This window comes from Sciurus vulgaris, assembly GCF_902686455.1.
Source record: "Sciurus vulgaris genome assembly, chromosome: 4".
Lineage (NCBI taxonomy): Eukaryota > Metazoa > Chordata > Mammalia > Rodentia > Sciuridae > Sciurus > Sciurus vulgaris.
The window spans coordinates 96,337,465-96,359,314 of NC_136464.1; the positions used below are offsets into that span (position 1 = coordinate 96,337,465).

At 36.5% G+C, this 21,850-nt stretch overlaps 1 long non-coding RNA gene across 1 annotated transcript; it reads right to left on the minus strand.

The window, feature by feature from the left end:
• Positions 1-358: 358 nt before the first annotated feature.
• LOC306659377 lies at positions 359-5,560 on the minus strand. The gene is made up of 2 exons (XR_013763284.1): positions 5,457-5,560; positions 359-485 (listed from the first exon to the last, which is right to left on the minus strand). It is a non-coding gene; the product is annotated as an uncharacterized lncRNA (long non-coding RNA).
• Between the last annotated feature and the right edge of the window lie 16,290 nt (positions 5,561-21,850).

The following is a 21,850-nucleotide window of genomic DNA, read 5'->3' on the forward strand; positions in this document are numbered from 1 at the left end:
ATAAAAAGACCGCATCTGTCTTAGGTTGTCCAAGACAGAGCAACATCCTTACCCATCATCAGAAAATGAAGCTTATATCTTCATTCCCTGTCTTAGGTTGGTATGAGCTCTTCACGAATCTTACCCATCTCTGACTACCAGTCAAGCATAGCCAAACTTGGGGGGAGGATCCCACATAACCTACTAAGTCATAGGAGCCATTTGGGAAGGGTGCTAAGTCAGGAGAAAAGGGTACAGTACGTAACCCTAATGTGGAATTAGTGGTAAGAATAGGAGGATATAGATTGGAAGAGTTAATAAAGGGCAAAGGGCAAGGCCACGCCTTTACTATCACCCATAGGTAACACATGGCTCCTCCATTAACATGGTGAGGTATCATCAACAACAGCAGTTGGAGGAACTTCCACATCTTCTTGTTGTTCTTGGTTTTCTATTGAGGAAGCCTTGACTAATCTTTCAGGCACCCAAATTGGCGATTGTGCGTCCTGCGGGAAAACACAAACAGATCCTTGGGTCCAGATTAATACTGGATCCGGGCCTTTCCATTGTCCCAATAGAATGTCCTTCCAGAGCACTTGAGGTCGATGTTTTTTATTAGGCTCTGAATGATGGTCAGCAGCCAAACAGCCCTCAGAATCAAAATATAAAAAATTTAAAATGAACAAGGAAACAGATAATTTGTCTTTTGGGGATCTGAATGATGCCTCTATACCCCCTTTTTGTTTAATAAAGCATGTTTTCAAGTGTTAAATGGGCATGCTCAACAATGCTTTGACCAGTAGGATTATAGGGAATTCCTGTGACATGTTGAATATCAAAGGTGGAACAAAATTGTTTAAAGGCCTGGGACGAATATCCAGGACCATTACCTGTTTTAATTTGTTTGGGGACCCAAACAAAATAATGAGTTACATCCATTTGCCAAATATGATTGGGCTGAAGCCCTTTTGGATTTACTCCTAATGAGGGGTTAGGAATAAGTGTAGCACATTTAGCACAAGACTTGACTATGTCCCGAGCTGTTGCCTTAGAAATCTGATAGCATTAACATAGAGTAGAAGCGTTTACATGAAATTTGGAATGAAGATTTTTTGCATTTTCAAGTGCATCAAAGATAGGTGGGTCTCTGGTGGCCATATCTATTAAATCATTGTGTAAACTTAGAGGATCTGGAAGGCCAGTATGAGCCCGAACATGCCCAATAAAAAAAGTGCTTTTTAGATCCCAAGTAAGTTTTTGTAAAGATTGTAAATACTTAGTGATGGTGGAAGCGCGAGAGGGCAGACCAGTTAATTCTAAATTTTGAATAGCATTAACAATGTATTTGCTATCAGAGAATAGGTTAAAGGTCTCACGGTAGCTACTAATAGTTCTGTTTGTTGTGCAGATAGAGTATTAAACAGCAATGTTTCTGTAACATTGTTTACAGTAATAGCACCCATACCATTTTTTGATCCATCAGTAAATATAAGGGTAGCTCCTATAGTAGGTTCTCTTTGGGTGACTTTGGGGAAAATTATAGGATGTTGACTCCAAAATTGGAGAAGAGGATCAGATGGCAAATGATTGTCAAACACAGAAGAAGTACTAGTAAAGACTATAGCCCATGAATTTGAATTATTAATAAGATATTGTATCTGATCAGTAGTATAAAGAGTAGTTATTGTTGAGGGATGTGACCCAAAGGTGAAAAGGGATACTTTCAATGCCCTAAGGATTAATTCTGCCACAGAGTCAGTAAACAAGGATAAGATCTTGTTAGGGGTATAATTCATGTGAACCCATAAAATAGGACCCTTTTGCCAAAACACTCTTGTGGGTAACTTATTTGTGGCCAAGACAATGAATGATAAAGGCTTAGCTAGGCCAATACGATCAAGATGAACATTTTCCATAGCTGTTTCAACAAGCTTGAGAGCTGTTCAAGCCTTAGGAGTAAGCACCTGCTTAGAAAGGGGATCAGAATCACCTTTAAGAGTGTCAAACAGGGGGCCCAAACTTGAGGTGGGTAAGTGAAGGTAAGGTCTAATCCAGTTAATGTCACTTAATAGCTTTTGAAAGTCATTCAAAGTCTTAAGTTGGTCTACTTGAATACTAATTTTTGTGGATTTAACAGTAGTTGCATTTATGATAGATCCCAGGAAGTTTTTGGTGTCTGTCATTTGTGCCTTATCAATGGCAATATGTAAGCCCCACCTTTTTAGTGACTTTATTAAGGAACTATAACAATTTTCCAAGACAGTTTTTTCTTTATGAGCAAACAAAATATCATCCATATAACGATAGATTAAAAGTTGAGGGTTTGCTAGGCATATGGGTTCAATGGCCTTGTTTACATATATTTGACACATAGTGGGGCTATTGGCCATGCCTTGTGGGAGAACTATCCATTCATATCTTTTATTAGGAGAACTATTACTAAGTGAAGGCACAGTAAATGTGAACCTTTTGGTGTCTGAGGGATGTAATGGAATGGAAAAGAAATAATCTTTTATGTCAATTACAATGGAGGACCAATTAACTGGAATAGTCCATAAAGTAGGTAATCCTAATTGAATAGGTCCCATGGGATCCATTATAGAATTTACTGCTCTTAGGTCATGTAATAGCCTCCATTTTCCTGATTTCTTTTTTATTATGAATATTGGTGTGTTGAAAGGAGAGGTGGATGGTTTGATGTGTCCAGCCTCTAGTTGCTCTTTAACCAATTGTTGGGCTGCTTCTAATTTGTCTTTTGAGAGGGGCCACTGAGGGACCCAGACAGGTTTACCAGATTTCCATGTTATGTTTATTTCTTCAGTGGCCCCTAATGAAAATCCAAGCCCTTTCTATCTTGTTTTGGAGTAACTAAAATGGATGAAGTCGGTCCTTGACTATTTTTCCCAAGACCTTTTCCCCATATGTGTCCTTGGGCTAACATCATTTGATTAGCTTTTAGATTACTGTATGGGATCTTGGATGTGAGATGTAAATCCATCTGTTCCATGACATCTCTCCCCCACAAGTTTACTGGGAAATGTTCAAGGATGTAAGGTTGGATGGTACCACTATGACCTTCTTCATCCTTCCATTTTTATATGGCTGCACTTCTGTTAGGATTGGAAGCTATACCCAATTCCCTTAAAGTCTGATCTGCCTGTTGAAGCAGCCAGGTTTTGGGCCATTCTGTAATTTTCCCATAATACTTTTGTCAGCCCCAGTATCTAAGAAGCCCTCAAAACTTTTGCCTTCTATCACTAACTTTGTCATAGGTCTATCTTTTAATTCCAATGTTCACATGACCATATTTTGGCCAGTAGAACCTAATCCTTTATTCCTCCTAATAATATTCTTTGATGGATATTGATCATGGCAGCTGGGTAAGACCAACAATTGTGCTATGCGATCACCCTGAGCTATTATTGGTACACCTCTTGGTGAAGAAACATGGATTTTTATTTCTCCAGGAAGAATATTTAATCCTTTTAAAGCAGAACTCCTCCCCAGAACTAGTCCCCCTGTTCCTTTAGGTAATGGGCCGACAACCGAAGTTGGTATTGGTTGTACTCCCATCTCTGGAGTTAATACTGCTCTGGTGGAGGCACAGATGTCCAATCCTGCACTTCGTCTTGTTTGTCTAGTTGGGGAGTCAAAGGGTAATGGGTCCAAGGTATGGACTGGATAGCCCTGTATATTTGTGGGCTCTGAGGCTGGGGGCCCTGATTCTCATTTTTTGGAGGTAAAGGGTTACCATCTTTGTCTCTAGTTGATTTACAGTCACTTGCCCAGTGTTTCCCTTTTTTACACTGGGGACATAATTTTGGCACAGGACCCTGGGGGCAGTCCTTTTTTATGTGTCCATATTATTTACACCAATAACACTGTTGGCCTGGGCGGGAGTTGGCATTGCCTCTAAGACCCTGTGCAAGGGCTGCAGCCATCACCTGACCTTGAATGAAAAAAGCCTCATTAATATCCCTACAAGCCTTTAAATAGGCTCCAAGGTCTTTGTTTCTCCAAGGTCTTATTGCTTCTTTACACCATTTATTTGCTTGCTCATATGCAAGCTGTTTGACTAAAGGCATAGCCTGGTCTACATCTCCAAATATACGTCCTGCTGTTTGAATCAATCTGTCCACAAAATCAGCATAGGGATCATTGTTGCCTTGAATAACCTTAGATAACTGTCCCTGAAGATTGCCAACACCTGAAAGCCTTTTCCAAGCTTTAGTGGCAGCAGCACTAATTTGTTGGTACACACTGGGGTGAAAATTAATCTGATTACCTTGCCCTTCATATGGTCCTTGGCCTGTCAGCATGTCTAGATTCCATTGAGGATTGCCCGCAACTGCATTACGTCGGGCAGTATCAGAACATAACTCCTGGTTGGCCACCTCACCTTCCACATAAAGATATTTTCTCCCAGATAAACTTGCTTTTGCTAAATTACCCCAATCAGTCAGAGTAAGATTTTGACTTGCAACAATCTCTAATAAAGAAATGGTAAATGCAGCTTGTACTCCATAAGACATAACTGCCTCTTTTAACTGTTTCATTAATTTTATATCTAGTATTTGATGATATCTCTGATTGTTTTGATCTTCAAATACCAGGAATATTGGGAACACTGATTGAGATTCTACATCAGCCCACTGTCTGGGGGCTGCCCCTGTGCAGCAAGTACATGTGCCCCTACAACTTGGAAAAGAGTGGTGACCTGGATTATATGCCCAAGGGTGTGGTGCAGTAGGGGCTAAATGCCACTGAGAGAACTTCTTTTCTAGCTCTGTCTCAGATAGTTCCTGTTCTTCAGAGCCACATCCCTGTTCTGAGTCTGAACATCTACTTTCTCTTTCAGAAGCTCGACTTGATTGTTCTTCTTTTATAGTTTCTAATATCTCTTCCCTTTCTCTTAGCTGTTCTTGAAATTTTGGTTTATTGGAAGTCAGACAGAAATGAACTAATGTCCATATAGGCAAAGTACCAAGAGGGAAAGGCATTTTTTCATTTTGTTTATGGAGGTCCTTTCCCAAACACTCCCACTGAGGGACAGTAAGGAGCCCTTCCTCTAAGAACCAAGGACAGGCTTCTTCTATAGTTTTAAGGAACATCTGCACAATTACAGACTTTAACGGAGTTCCATTTTCTCTTAACAACGCCTTAAAAGAGCCTTCCATGCAAATCCGGGAAATTTCCAATCCCATGGCTATAATATGGCCTCTCTGATCACCACCACAACAACAAACAGAAACCAAAGAAGAAAAAGTAACAAAAATATTAACACACCTAACACTTTACACACATTCATTTACTACAGGATGTCCTTTGCTGTCTCTTGGGACAGCCTTCTGTTAAGTTCCCTCACTAGGGGAGCCTTCCATTAGTACCTTAAGGCCACTATTTCCTGCAATAGGGAAACCTGCTAGTTGACTGCTAGTTGACAGTGCTAGTGAAAAATTTTCTCCTTTATTACTTACCTGAGCGCTCACCATTCGCCATATGGGCCACCAAATGTCACTGTCCAGCAGGACATAAAGACATGTACACCTCAGATTGTCATGAAGGAGCTTTTTTTTTATTCGCATAATACCCTCTATATATAAGCAGTCTCATGCATATGTAATTTTGATCAGATATGTCCACCCAATCCTGTTAAACATCAAGCAATCATGAGCTCAAGCATACATGTAGCCATTTATAATAGCTTCCTGTTTTTCTCCAGGCATACCAAGCATGCCCTTTGGCTCCCTGCCAGCCCACAATTTTAAATAACATTTGAGTTTTAATATGAAAGTGTCTTTTGACCAGCTTATTATTGTGTTCTTTCATAATTTACCTATTCAAAAAAGTGTATATGTAAATATCTTCTGAATACTTAGAAAGCCCTAACACAATAATTTCTATTCTTAAATCCATTTTTTTCTTTTTTCTTTATTAACTGAAATAAGTGGAAAAATTCAGCAAAAATCATTTACATATTTTGATATATCAACTAAAAGTTTGAATTCAGATTCTTTTGTTGTTTACATAGATATGCCCCCCGATATTCAACATTAACATTGTATTCATGTACAACTACAAGGTTCTTTTTTTTGCTGTTGTTGTGGGTAAACCTTTATTTATTATTATGTGGTGCTGAGAAGCAAACCCAGTGCCTCCTACATGCTCAGTTATACCACTGAGCCACAAACCCAGCCCAACTACAAATATGAATTTTTTGTAAGCTGAGAATTTTATCACACATTGTTGAGAGAACAACATTGTAACAAATATAAAGGTCATAGAATGCTTTTGGAAGTGTTCCAACCTTTTCTATTTTGTGTAATAATTTGAGTATTGATGTTAAATCTTCTTTAAAGGTCTTGTAGAACTCAGCTGAGAATATGTCTGGTCCGGATCTTTTCTTAATTGGTAGGCTTTTGATGGCATTTTCTCTTTCATTGTTTAAAATTGTTCTGTTTAAATTGTGTATGACCACGTGGTTCAGTTTAGGTAGGTCATATGTCTCTAGAAATTTATCAATGTCTTCAAGATTTCTACTTTACTGGCATATAAATTTTCAAAATAATTTCTAACTATTTTCTGAATTTCAGATGTGCCCATTTTGATATTTTCTTTTTCATCACATATTTTAGTAATTTGGGTCTTCTCACTTTTTCTCTTCATTAGTGTGGATAGGGGTTTATCAATTTTATTGATTTGCTTTTCAAAGAACCAACTTTTTGTTTTGTCAACTTTTTCAATTATTTCTTTTGTTTCAATTTCATTGATTTCAAAATTATTTCCTGCCTTCTCCTATTTTGGGTATTGACTTGCTCTTATTTTTCTAGGGCTTTGAGCTGTAATGTTAGGACATTTCTTTGTTGACTTTTTATTCTTTTAATAAATGAGCTCAAGGCAATGAACTTTCCTCTTAGTACTGCTGTCAGATTGTCAAAGTGGTTTTGGTATGTTGTATCAGTATTTTCATTTGCCTCTTAGTATTTTTCATTTCATCCTTGATTTCTTCTACTATCCATTCACAGTAGCCTCAAAAAAATTTGGGAATCAATCTAACAAAAGAGGTGAAAGACCTCTACCAAAAAAAAAAAAAAAAAAAAATACAGACTACTAAAGAGAGAAATTGAAGACGATCTTAGAAGATGGAAAGATCTCCAATGTTCCTGGATATGAAGAATTAATTTTGTGAAAATGGTCATACTACCAAAAGTGTTATACAAACTTAATGTAATCACTATAAAAATCCTACTGGCATTCCTCATAGAACTAGAAAAAGCAATCATGAAATTTATTTGGAAAAGTAAGAGGCCTGTAATAACCAAAGCAATCCTGAATATGAAAAGTGAAGCAGGAGACATCACAATACCAGACCTCAAACTATATTACAGAGGTAAAGTAATAAAAATGACAAGGTATTGGCACCAAAAGAGACATGTAGACCAATGGTGCAGAACAGAAGACATAGAGACAAACCCATATAAATATAACAATCTTGCACTAGACAAAGGTGCCAGAAACATTCACTGGAGAAAAGATAGCCTATTCAACATATGGTGCTGGGAAAAATAGAAAGCCACATGTAACAAAATATAATTAAACTTTCACCTGTCACCCTGCTTGAAACTCAATTCGAAGTGGATCAAAGACTTAGGCACTAAACAGTGACGCTGTGACTGCTAGAACAAAAAGTAGGCCCACAACTTTACCATGTCAGCCTATGATCTGACTTTCTTAATAAGACCCCTAAAGTTTGAGAAGTTAAATCAAGAATCAATAATTCAAACTAAAAAGCTTCTTCTTTGCAAAGGAAACAATAATGTGAAGAGAGCCTGCAGATTGGGAGAAGATCATTTCCACATGCTCCTCGGGGTAAAGCATTAATCTCTAAGGTATATAAAGAACTCAAAAAACTGAACGCACACACAAAAAATAATAACCCAATCAATAAATGGGTTAAGGAACTGAACAGACACCGAAGAAGATATAGAATCTATCAACAAATATGAAAAAATGTTCAACATCTCTACCAATCAAAGAAATGCAAATTAAAACTACTCCAAGATTTCATCTCAATCCAATCAGAATGACAATTATCAAGAATACAAGCTACAATAAATGTTGGCAAGAATGTGGGGAAAAAGGTACACTCATACATTGCTGGTGGGAATGCAAAATTATACAACTATTCTGGAAAAAAGTATGGAGATTCCTCAAATGGAATCAACATTTGACCCAGTTATCCCACTCCTCAGTTTATATTCAAAGGATTTAAAATCATCATAATACAGTGACACAGCCACATCAATGTTTATAGCAGCTTAACTCATAATAGCTAAACTATGGAACAAACCTAGGTGCCCTTCAACAGATGAATGGATTAAAAAAATGTGATATATACATGATGATATATTATTCTGTTTTAAAGAAGAATGAAAATCTGGCATTTACTGGTAAATGAATGGAGTTGGAGAACATCATGTTAGAAGAAATAAGACAAACCCAAAAAACCAAAGGTTGAATGTTTTCTCTGATATGTGGATGCTAATTCACAATAAGTGTGGGGGTGTTCTAGGAAAAAAGAGTTACTTTATATTAGGTACAGGGGAGTGAAGGGAGGTGAAGGGGCATGGGGGTAGAAAATATAGTAGAGTGAAACAGACATTATTATCTCATGTACATATATGATTGCATGACTGGTGTAATCCTACAATATGTATAATCAGAAAAGTGAAAAATTATACTCCATTTATATATTATTTATTAAAGTGTATAAATGCAATTTACTGTCAACTAATTAGAACAAATGAAAAGATTTTTAAAATATCAAATTGGCTCTTATTTGTGACTCTAGAATTGTGCAATGCTTCATTCTATAAATTAAGTTAATGTTCCTATGAATTGAACAGAGGTTAGATTTAAGGCAGAAAAAGGCTGAACAAAGCAGAAACAGAATGAAAAGTGGATTGGTCATTCATTTCAAACTTATTTTCTTTGTTGAATTAAAACAGAGGGGACTTCCTTATTACCCTGACTCATGTTGACTAAAATCTCCTGATTTTTGTTTTCATTTTTGTTTTTGTTGTTCTTTAAAACTGGTCTGGTTCAAAGTTCAGTTTCATTAGAAGACACTTAACATAAGTGACTTCATGCTGGTTTGCTCTGGTCTGCTGGGTCCTAGTGCAAGAGGCTACTCCAAAGCAATGCTATCTTATAAATATTATTTAACTACTTGATAAAAAAAAATGTGTCCAATTTTAAAGCTTTTCCATGAAAGTTAAAAAGTGTCCCTTCAGTCACAGTGCTTAAAATTATAGGAAAATTATTGTCCTTATAAGTATGTAAAGTGATTTAAAAAAAAAAAAAAACACTAAAAGGAGGAACTTTGGATTGGGTTGAGGGGAGTGGGGGGAAGGAAGGGGGCAGGGAATTGGGTAAGATGTTGGTATGAGATGAATGTCATTACCCTAGTTACTTGTATGATTGCACAAATGATATGACTACATCATGTACAACCAGATAAATTAATAGTTGTCTCCATTCATGCATAGTGAAACAAAATGCATTCTGCTGTCATGTATAACTAATTACAACAAATAAAAATAAAAATGAAAAACACTGAATAAGAGAAAAATGGTTATTTTCCTATGTGGGAAAATCAAGATATCACACAAATTCTTTTTTGCATTTTTTATGGGAAGAGCACTTCAGGTTTCTAGTCAAAAGGTTTAACTTTCACAAGATTTGCTTTTCACTGTTTAGTTAGAAAGGGGTATATTTGAAGTACAGCTCAAAGAAGAGCTTATAAACCTCATGACCATTGATTCTTACCTTTCCAAGGCAGAAAATGGGAACAGCTTAGTGGGTGGAAGTGAGATATGTGTTTACTGGGGGCATGTTCAGAGATTATTTCTGCATGTTCTCTGCTTCAGATATATGTGACATCAAAATATACCTCATAAATTATAGTATCTTTATAGTAATATTATATCTTTATAATAATATTTACGATTTAGTCACATTATTACTCAAAATTTTGTACAGTAGGCCTAGAAAGATACCTTCACCACCTACTGTTTGAAAAACTGTGATCATACTTAGTTCCTTTTACTTGTAATACTCTCAACAAAAGTATAAGCATAGGGCTGGGGTTGTGACTCAGTGTGATTCAGTGGTTGCCTAGTATGTGTGAGGTGGTGGGTTTGATTCTCACCACCACATATAAATAAATAAACAAAATAAGGTTCCATAAACAACTATAAACATTCTTTTTAAATGTAAAATAAGTGATGATGTGCTTAAACATATTAAATTTGTTTTGCTTTTGATCTAACTTTTAAATTTTGTTTTTTACTCTAAATTTTTATATTATCTTTACTGATACTTTTTAAGTATATAAAATACTATAGAAATTTAATGATAGTCTTACATTCTCTTGACTAAAAGGTGGTAGTCTTTCAAAAATTTAGTTTCAGTTTATAACAAATAATTGCCATTGATATTCCATATATATATTTTAGGAAGCAGGGATTACTCTCACAGTACTTGGTTATTTGGAAAAACAGACAAATCCCATAGAATCTAAATATTTATGTTCATATTTAAAAGAAAGTTAACTTATTAGATTTCCAGTTTTTATATATGTGCTGTGAGAATAATAAATTCCCCATTTTGGAAATTACTTAGAATTAGGTGTCTACTCTAGGTGTTCAAAAACAGTATGATCATTGAGACTTAGCATTTAATTTGAACTTTAGAACCCTATGGTCAGAAATCACTACAAAAAAGAAATATATATATATATATATATGTATATATATACATATATATATGGTTAGATAAAATTGACATTTTGTTCTAACATGTATGTATACAAATATACAAATATACACATGTATGTTTATATATATTTCACATAGGCATTTTATATACAAATGTATATTTTATATGTAAAATATATCTCTGCCTATCTTGTAATTTTCTGTGCCTCTGCTCAATCCTTCACTTCCCTTCAAAAGATGGGAATAGGTGCACAAATTATAATTAAAGGAGACTAAATATGTCAAAAGATGACAGCAAATCTAAGGAAATCAGTCTGGATCTAAAATTATCCATAAAAATTCATTTACTTATAAAATCAATATCTTTATTATCCTAGAGATTTTTATAAACGTAGTTCCAGAATTTCTAGTAGTATTTCAATTGTTGATCACATTTACTAAGTGACTTTTCTAAGTCATTATGAAACCTTCATAGTTAAACTTTTTGAAATAAACAAAGAGCATGAAGTTGGACAGACCAGAGCATGAAATCAAGTTTTGAGCACTCAGAAATCCCCTAAAGTCTGATGAGATTTCTCATATTTCAAATGACATAGAAAAGTTTATAAAGCATAAAACATTTATTTTCTGTAGAAGATTGGTTCCTTCTTTATATTTCCAATAAAATGGGTGTGTGTCTCTTTTCCTTTCTCCCTTTTTCTGGAAAATGACTTACCATATTGTCTTTAAGAAACAGAAGCACAATGACTTTTTCTTAATTAACAGATGAAAGAAAAGAAAAATCTGCTGTTATACTGTTAAAAGTTTTTATGAAACACTGAGTGATAGAATTATGCATGTGCAGGAGTTGTCTTTAGTGCTTTGAATTGCAGCAAGATCACTTTCCCACCCAAAAACCTTCATAAGTAAAAGGCAGTCTTAATGATTTAGCAAATCTATCATAATCAAAGTATCAGAATGTCATTTTAGTATAAATTGTTTTTATTTAAAGATTGGTGATTCCATCAGATACATAAAACCTTAATATTGGAGATCTAAGATGGCAGACTAGAGGGAGGCTGCATTCCTTCTTACTCCATAACTCCAGTTTCAAGCAGAGGATATCTGTTTCTTGGTGAGGCAGTTTTTGCTGCTTATCAATCCCATGCTGTTTACCCATTTGTCTGCAGTGATCACCTACAGTCTGTCAGCATATCGATGCCTTTTTTGAGTACAGATTGCTCACTGTCAGGTGCCTGTCATCTGCCATTTGCCTGCCTCTTGCCTGTCCATCGCCTGCCTTACACCTATCCATCACCCAACACATGAATTTCACCTACCGATCATACAACAACAGTCAGCAAACTGATCGCCAACCGCCAGTGGAGTAGCAGTTGCCTGCTGTTGCCTGGAAGTTCACTGTTACAGTACCTGCAGGTTTGATTACACATGGCTGCCGCCATTTTGAGAAAACAGCCAGGCCCAGTAGGACCCCTGATTGGACTGACTGAGCCCTGTCTCCAGGATCCCTCAGCCTGACTGATCACTCCCTGCCTCTAGGGCCCTCACATCATCTGACGGCTCCCTGCTGCCAGGAACCCCAGACCAACTGACTGCGCCCTATCACCAGAATCCCAGACCAACCGATTGCACCCGGCCTCCAGGATCCTGCAACCACACCAAGCACACCCAACCTCCAGGACCCCTGCCTGACCAACCGCACCCCATCTCCAGGACCTCCAGCTGACCACGTCCACACCCTGAGCTGCAGCACCCCATTTGCCACCACATTTGGAAGCCAGAGAGGCCATCTTGGATAATCCCGGAAGCTGTAGCTCCAATGTTGAGGTGGGGCAAATCCCATCCAGACATGACTGCTGGAGACTTGAAGCTCATTGTCAGGTACCTCTCATGCATCAGGGTACTGAACACTGGGAGGTTTCATTACTATTTGACTGTTATACTATAGATTTTCTTTTTTCTCCTTATTGAAAAATTTTAAGTTTTTATTTCTTTACTTTTATTACTCTCTTTTCCTTTTATTTACCTGTTCCCTCAGAGTCTCTTTCTCCCTTTTTTGTATGCTAACATCCAATTTCTTTTGATTACACAATCACCCTTTCTATTATCTAGAACTTCTGTATATTTTTTCTTATCCCATTAATAGCCACATTCTACATCTCTCTGCATCTTCTTTGTCCTCCATTAGAAACTGTAGACCCTATTGCAAATCTGTTTGTTTTACTGAAGATAATATTTGAACTCATTCTGTTTATTGTGACAATTGTTTTTTTTTTTATTGTGCTCATAAAGGCTATTTGGTCTAGGATTTCATAGTGTCTGAATTGGCACTGCTAATATAGATCCATCCTTAAAGAAAATGATTTGGAAACCTATAGGGCCACTATAAGCCTATAGGGTGAAATCTGCAATACCCCAGATCTGCACTTGCTAGAGGGGAAGATACATGAACAACATGAAAAAACAAGGGAAGAAAATGTTCCAAACAAATCTAGATTCTATATTAATAGAATCCAATGACAGTATGTTAGAAGAAAAGTCAGAAAAGCACTTCAGAATATACATGATTAGGATGATTCACGAAGCAAAGGATGAGATAAGAGATCAAATGCAAGCAATGAATGATAATACCAATAAGCTGAAAGAGCAAGTGCAGGAGGCAAAAGATCATTTCAACAAAGAGGTAGAGATTATAAAAAAAAAAAAAAACTGGAAATCCTTGAAATGAAGAAAATAATAAACCAAATAAAAAACTCAATGGAAAGCATCACCAAAAGACTAGACCACTTGGAAGACAGAACCTCAGACAATGAAGACAAAATATTTAATCTTGAAAATAAAGTTGCCCAAACAGAGAAGATGGTAAGAAATCATGAACAGATTCTCCAAGAACTATGGGACATCATGAAAAGAACAGATTTAAGAATTATTGGGATTGAGGAAGGCACAGAGATACAAACCAAAGGAATGAACAACCTATTCAATGAAATAATATGAGAAAATTTCCCAAACCTGAAGAATGAAATGGAAAATCAAATACAAGAGGCTTACAGAACAACAAATGCACAGAATCACAACAGATCCACACCGAGGCACATGATAATGAAAATGCCTAACATTCAAAATAAAGATAGGATTTCAAGGCTGCAAGAGGAAAGCATTGGTTTACATATAGGGGGAAACTAATGTGGATAACAGCAGACTTCTCAACCCTGATTCTAAAAGCTAGAAGGGCCTGGAACAACATATTTCAAGCTCTGAAAGAACATGGTTGCCAATCAAGCATCCTATAACAAGCAAAACTGACCTTCAGATTTGAAGATAAAATAAAATCCTCCCATGATAAACAAAAGTTAAAAGAATTTACAAATAGAAAGCTGGCACTACAGAATGTTCTCAACAAAATATCCCATGAGGAGAAAATGAGAAACAACAATGTGAGTCAGCAAAGGGAGGAACTACCTTAGAGAAAAACCACTCAAAGGAGAAACCGAGCCAAGTTAAAAACCAAAAATAAGTCCAAATGACTGGGACTACAAATCATATCTCAATAATAACCCTGAACGTTAATGGCCTAAACTCATCAATCAAAAGACAAAGACTGGCAGAATGGATTAAAAAGAAGACCCAACAATATGTTGCCTGCAAGAGACTCATCTCATAGATATGGACATCCACAGACTAAAGGCAAAAGGATTGGGAAGAAACCTACTAAGCACATGGACTCAGTAAAAAAGTGGGGGTTTCCATCCTTATATCAGATTAAGTGGACTTCAAGCCAAAGTTAGTCAGAAGGGATAAAGAAGGACATTTCATACTGCTTAAGGGAACCATAAATCTGGAAGACATAACGATAGTAAATATTTATGCCCCAAACAATGGTGCATCCCTGTACATCAAACAAATCCTTCTCAATTTCAGGAATCAAATAGACCACAATACAATCATTCTGGGTGACTTTAATGCACTGCTGTCACCACTAGATAGATCTTCCAAACAAAAACCAATCAAAGAAACCATAGAACTCAATAACACAATCAATAATCTAGACTTAATAGAATACATAGACTATTCCATCCATCAACTGTTCACTTTTTTCTCAGCAGCACATGAAACCTTCTTGAAAATAGACCATATGTTATGCCACAAAGCAGCCCTTAGGAAATGAAAAAAAAAAAAATAGAGATACTGCCTTGTTTTCTATCAGATCATAATGGACTGAGAGTAAAAATCAATGACAAAATAAAAAACACAAATTACTCCAACACCTGAAGACCAAGTAATATGCTATTGAATGAAACATGGATGACAGAAAACATCAGGGAGGAGATAAAAAATTCTTAGAGGTCAATGAGAACGATGATACAACATATGAAAATCTCTGGGACACTATGAAAGCAGTACTAAGAGGAAAATTCATTGCATGGAGCACATTCCAGAAAAGAATGAAAAGTCAACAACTAAATGACCTAACATTGCAGCTCAAAGCCCTAGAAAAAGAAGAACAGAACAGCAGCAAGAGTAATAGAAGACAGGAAATAATTAAAATCAGAGCTGAAATCAATGAAATTGAAACCAAGAAAGAATTAAAAAAATTGACAAAACAAAAAGTTGGTTATTTGAAAAAGTAAACAAAATAGACCAACTCTTAGCCACACTAACAAAGAGAAGGAGAGAGAAAACTCAAATTAATAAAATTCATGATGAAAAGGAAATATCACAGCAGACACCACTGAGATACATAGCATAATGAGAAACTACTTCAAAAATCAGTATTCCAACAAAATAGAAACTACCAAAGACAGTGACAAATTTCTAGAGACATATGCTCCTCCCAAACTGAACCAGGAGGACATACACAATTTAAACAGATCAATATCAAGAAATGAAATAGAAGAAGCCATTAAAAACCTACTATCCAAGAAAAGCCCAGGACCCGATGGATTCTCAGCTGAGTTCTACAAGACCTTCAAAGAAGAACTCATTCCAATACTTCTTAAAGTACTCCAGGAAAATAGAAAAGGAGAGTACCCTACCAAATTCATTCTTTGAAGCTATATCACCCTCATACCCAAACCAGGAAAGACACATCAAGGAAAGAAAATTTTAGACCAATATCCTTGATGAATAGAGATGATAAGATCCTTAACAAAATATTGGCAAACCTTATGCAAAAACATATTATGAAAATTGTGCACCACGGTGAAGTGGGGATCATCCCTGGAATGCAAGGATGGTTTAACATCCATAAATAAATAAACATAATCCATCATGTCAATAGACTTAATTATAGGAATCATATGGTTATTTCATTTGACGCAGAAAAAGTGTTCAACAAAATGCAACACCCCTTCATGCTCAAAACACTGGAAAAAATAGGATTAGTAGGAGCATACCTGAATATTGTAAAGGTTATTTATGCTAAGTCCATGGGCAACATCATTCTTAATGGAGAAAAACTGAAAGCATTCCCTTTAAAAACTGGAATAAGACAGGGATGTCCTCTTTCTCCACTTCTATTCAACATTGTCCTCAAAACTCTAGCCAGAGCAATGTGAATAGGAAAAGAGGAACTTAAGCTGCCACTATTTGCTGATGACATGATTCTATGTTTAGAGGATCCAAAAAACTTCTCCAGAAAACTTCTAGACCTCCTCAATGAATTCAGCAAAATAACAGGCTATAAAATCAACATGCATTAATCTAAAGCATTTTTATACGCAAGCGATGAAACATCTGAAAGGGAAATGAGGAAAACATCTCCATTTGCAATAGCCTCAAAAAAAAAAAAAAAAAATACAGTACTTGGGAATCAATCTAACCAAAGAGGTAAAAGATCTCTACAATGAAAACTACAAAACATAGAAGAAAGAAATTGAGGAAGACCTTAGAAGATGGAAAGATCTCCCATGTTCTCAGATAGGCAGAATTAATATTGTCAAAATGGCCATACTACCAAAAGTGCTTTACAGATTCAATGCCATTCCAATTAAAATCCCAATGATGTACCTTACAGAAATAGAGCAAGCAATCACAAAATTCATCTGGAAGAATAAGAAACCCAGAATAGCGAAAGCAATCCTTAGCAGGAAGAAAGAAACAGGGGGTATCGCAATACCAGAACTTCAACTATACTACAAAGCAATAGTAACAAGAACAGAATGGTTTCGGCACCAAAATGAACAGGTAGATCAAGGGTACAGAATAGAGGACATGGACACAAACCCAAATAAATACAGTTTTCTCATACTAGACAAGGGTGCCAAAAATATGCAATGGAGAAAAGATAGCCTCTTCAACCAATGGTGCTGGGAAACTGGAAATCCATATGCAACAGAATGAAATTAAATCCTATCTCTCACCCTGCACAAAAATCAACTCAAAATGGATCAAGGATCATGAAATCAGTTCAGAGACCATGCATTGTATAGAAGAAAACATAGGTCCAAATCTTCAACTTGTTGGCTTAGGATCGGACTTCCTTAACAGGACTCCCGTAGCACAAGAAATAAAAGCAAGAATCAATAACTGGGATATATTCAAACTAAATAGTTTTCTCTCAGCAAAGGAAACTATTAGCAATGTGGAGAGAGAGCCTACAGAGTGGGAGAATATCTTTGCCACTCATACTTCAGATAGAGCACTAATTTCCAGAATCTATAAAAACTCAAACAACTCTACATGAAGAATTCAAATAATCCAATCAACACATGGGCTACGGAAATGAACAGAAGCTTCACAGAAGAAGATCTACAAGCAATCAACAAACATATGAAAAATGTCCACCATCTTTAGTAATAAGAGAAATGCAAATTAAAACTTCTCTAAGATTCCATCTCGCCCCATATAGAATGGTGATTATCAAGAACACAAGTAACAATAGGTGTTAGAGAGGATGTGGGGACAAAGGTACACTCATACATTGCTGGTGGGGATGCAAATTAGTGCAGCCACTGTGGAAAGCAGTGTGGAGATTCCTTAGAAAACTTGGAATGGACCCATCATTTGGCCCAACTATCCCAATCCTCAGCCTATACCCAAAGAACTTAAAATCAGCATACTACAGAGATACAGCCACATCAATGTTCATAGCTGCTCAATTCACAATAGCCAGATTGTGGAACCAACCTAGATGCCCTTCAATGGATGAATAGCTAAAGAATTTGTGGTGTATATATATACAATGGACTATTACTCAGATACAAAGAATAATAAAATTATGGCACTTGCAGGCAAATGGATGAAATTGGAGAATATCATTCTAAGTGAGATAAGCCAATGTCAAAAAACCAAAGGACAAATGATCTCGCTGATAAGCGGATGATGACACATAATGGGGAGGTGGGAGGGGGGCAAGAATGGAGGAAGGAGGAACTGTATAAAGGGCAAAGGCGGGTGGGAGGGGTAGGGGGGAAGGAAAAAAGAGCAGAATGAATCAAACACCATTACCCTATATTAATGTATGATTACCAAATGATATGCTGTTATTCCATGTACAAACAGAAACAACATGTATCCCATTTGTTTACAATAAAAATGAATTTAAAAATTTTCCTATTTTTATTTCCATTCTAGAGTTGAGAACCCTGGCACCCAGAAATACAGAAACTTTGCCAAGTTTATGTAAGTGTTAAGTCCTATGGTGTGAACCATCCAGGTTGGGCCACTGCTGGCCAACTCTGTAAAGCACCAATCAGACCATAATTTTGTAGATGGAACCTCTATAGCATAGTTCCAGATATGACTCTGAGGCCAGGTTCAATCACTTCCCAATTATTCTGAACCAAAATTCAGGTTATAACCAAAATGCAGATATATCTTTGGAAGCAGGTAAACAAAACCTGGTTACATTCTCCCAAAACTTTCCACTTTTGTGTTGATTGTAAGTTAGTTTGAATGTTATGTCATTTTTGGGTTTTTGTCCACTCAAAAACATCCCTGTAATGGATAGTGGCTAGTTATTTTATTATTTGTTCCTAACCACACTTTTAACAAATTTATACTTTGTTGTTTAAAACACACTATATCAGTTCCTCCCTTGTTTGGTTACCAAACACTAAGAGCTTGGAAGGCCATGCGATTAGAGTGAGGCTCAGCTGCCATATGATTGGTTCAAATGTCAGTCACAGAGCCACTTTTCCTACTTAAAAGTGATATTGCTGATGTAATTGCACTTTGCGTAAAATACTAGGGTTTTGCTTTTCTGAGATAATAATCTGATATTGACTGTTTCCATAACTTTTACATATGAAACTCTCCCAAATGAAACTTCTGAATAAAAAAATACAACTAAAAATACTTCCATATAGAAAACAGATTTTACAAACTACATTAGGTTCAGAAAATGGAAAAAAATCCTCCTATAGTAGTTTTATATATTATTAAATAATGTTATTTATGCTTTTAGTAGTTTATGGTGTTCAGAGAGGCATATTCTTGCAATTCCCTTTTTCTCCCATCTTGTTTACCTTAAGGACAGGAACGTGGGATCTGACAAAAGGAAAGGAACTTGTACAAAGGAAAGAAACTTTGTTGATTAATTGCCATTAGGGTGTACATTTTTATCTTTAAAAGTTAAGCCACACTTCCTCAAACACATAATGATTCATCTTTACAAAAAATAATTAAGGAGTACCTCATATAATTCCAGTACTTGAGCAACTATGAAGTACAATTTTTTATATAAAAAGTGATACTAGGTCTTGAAGACTTAAAGCAGATAAAGATGGATATTGTTTAATCTCTTCATGCTGTATGGAATCTCCCTGAAATTTTTAACCTTTTTTTATTTACTTGAAATAATATACAAGAATACAGTGTGTAAAATTGAAGGGCTACTTTATGAAGAAGTGTAAATAAATTGAAATCAATTTTACAGATGTGATTACTAACCAGAAACATCACTTTGTTAAAAACATGAAAAGCCATGATTGTAGCTCAGAGCAAAAGCAACTGTATTGCCAATGTATTTCCTCTAATTTTGGACAGTTGGAGGAAAAGTGAAGTGCAAATGTTCCACTGCAAAAAGAGCAAAGTCTGCCCCCACCATAAAGATGATGACAAAATATAGTTAGGATACATGACTGAGGAGACATAGAACACAAGGTTAAAAAAAAATGCAATGGTGTAGAACATTTAATAGCACCATTGCAGTGACTATATCCCAATGCTGTTAACTAACTTTACCTTGGTCCAGGCTACATCGCCGCTCAAATAATGGATGAGTGCTGTCACTGGATGCATGAACTCAGCATCCCTATGGTAACTGCTGCAGGTGGCATTTTTCACTGGGACAGCCCCACCATCCACCTTCCACATGGTATGAGTCTGTTGACACTGGCCAGGTTACAGCACTTGTGTTTGGTACAGATGCTGGGGCACATAGTGGATGCTCACTGAAAGGCCAACCCCAGCCTCTACTTCATTTCATCTTGTTGATAATACAGATTAATAAGCACTGAGGAGCCAATGTATAACTAGCAGTTACATATTTTTAAATTCTCTTTTCATACAATTTAAAATAAAACAAGTACACACTTCTCTCTTTCCACTGTACTTTTTGGCTACAGAATATCAATTTTGAAGCCTATATTACCTGACAATCCTATATGAAGTTTGGAAGGAGAATAAGACAATTTAGTTTGCAATGTTGATAGTTTTAGCATACTTAATGCTCTAATGGAGAAAGCAAATCCTCACTCATATTACTTTTTATTTGTTCTAATTAGTTATACATAATAGTAGAATACATTTTGAAACATCAAGTATATCTTCTCATTTTTCTGGTTGTATGTTGTGGAGACACACCAGTCATGTAATCATACATATACAGAGGCTAATAATGTCCAATTCATTTTACAATCCTTCTTCCCCTCATGCCCCCTCCCCTCCCTTCACTCCCCTCTGCCTAATCCAAACTACCTCTATTTTTCCCTAGGCCTCCTTCCCCTTATTGTGAATTAGCATTCACATATCACAGAAAGCATTCAGCCTTTGCTTTTCAAGGATTGACTCATTTCACTTAACATGATATTCTCCAGCTCCATCCATTTATCCATTTACCTGCAAACACCATACATCTAATTCTTCTTTAAGGCTGAGTTATATTCATATATATCTATATCTATATATATATATATAGATATAGATATATATGCACATTTTCTTTATCCATTCATCTGATTTAGGTTCATTCCATAGTTTGGTTATTGTGAATTGAGCTTCTATAAGCATTGATGTGACTTCCTCACTGTAGTATGCTAATTTTAAGTCCTTTGGGTATAAACGAAGGAGTGGGATAGCTGGGTCAAATTGTGGTTCTGTTCCAAGTGTTATGAGTAATCTCCATTTCTCTTTCTCTCTCTCTCTCTCTCTCTCTCTCTCTCTCTCTCTCTCTCTCTCTCTCTCTCTCTCTCTCCTTTCTTTCCTTTCTAAAACGCGTTGCTTAGTGTTTCCTCCCTACTCTGTCAGACTTCTAGGAGACTGCACTGTAAGAGTACAGTAAAGTTCTCCAGCATTTGTAAATACTGAGGAGAACACACAAAATAGAGATACCAAAGGAGTAGCAAGACAGGTCCCTTGTATCCATTCCTTATTTAATATTATATTGATTTCATCTTGTGCCTCTCTAGAGTATTGAAATGGGGGTGGGGTATCCAGAAGACTCTCCTTTCAAATATGGAAACTTCTAAGAGCGGGAGAAAACATTACTGCAATGCTATTTGGTTCTACTAGAACCTATAGTCACGAACTGAGTCTATGAACATAGCAGTTGAATAAATCATCTGAGAATTAAAAAGTCAAACGCCTTGAGCTGGTGAGGTGGCATGTAGGTGTGACCCAGCCACTCCAGTTCCCAGCAATGCCCACTCAGGCCAGACCCAGGCACCCAACTGCTCTGATCTGGTTTTGGCACCCAGGGCAGAGAGGGAGCCAATGGTGAAGCTCTGTGAGCCCAGCCAGCATGCATCTGTGGGAGCAGAATCAGGAGGAAGAGGAAGACTAGGAGCTGGAGCCACTGCTGCAGTGGATCGCCTGGGCCTAGCTGTGGGGAGGCGCGCCAGGGGGCGCCCAGGGGCTGCAGGATGTAGCAG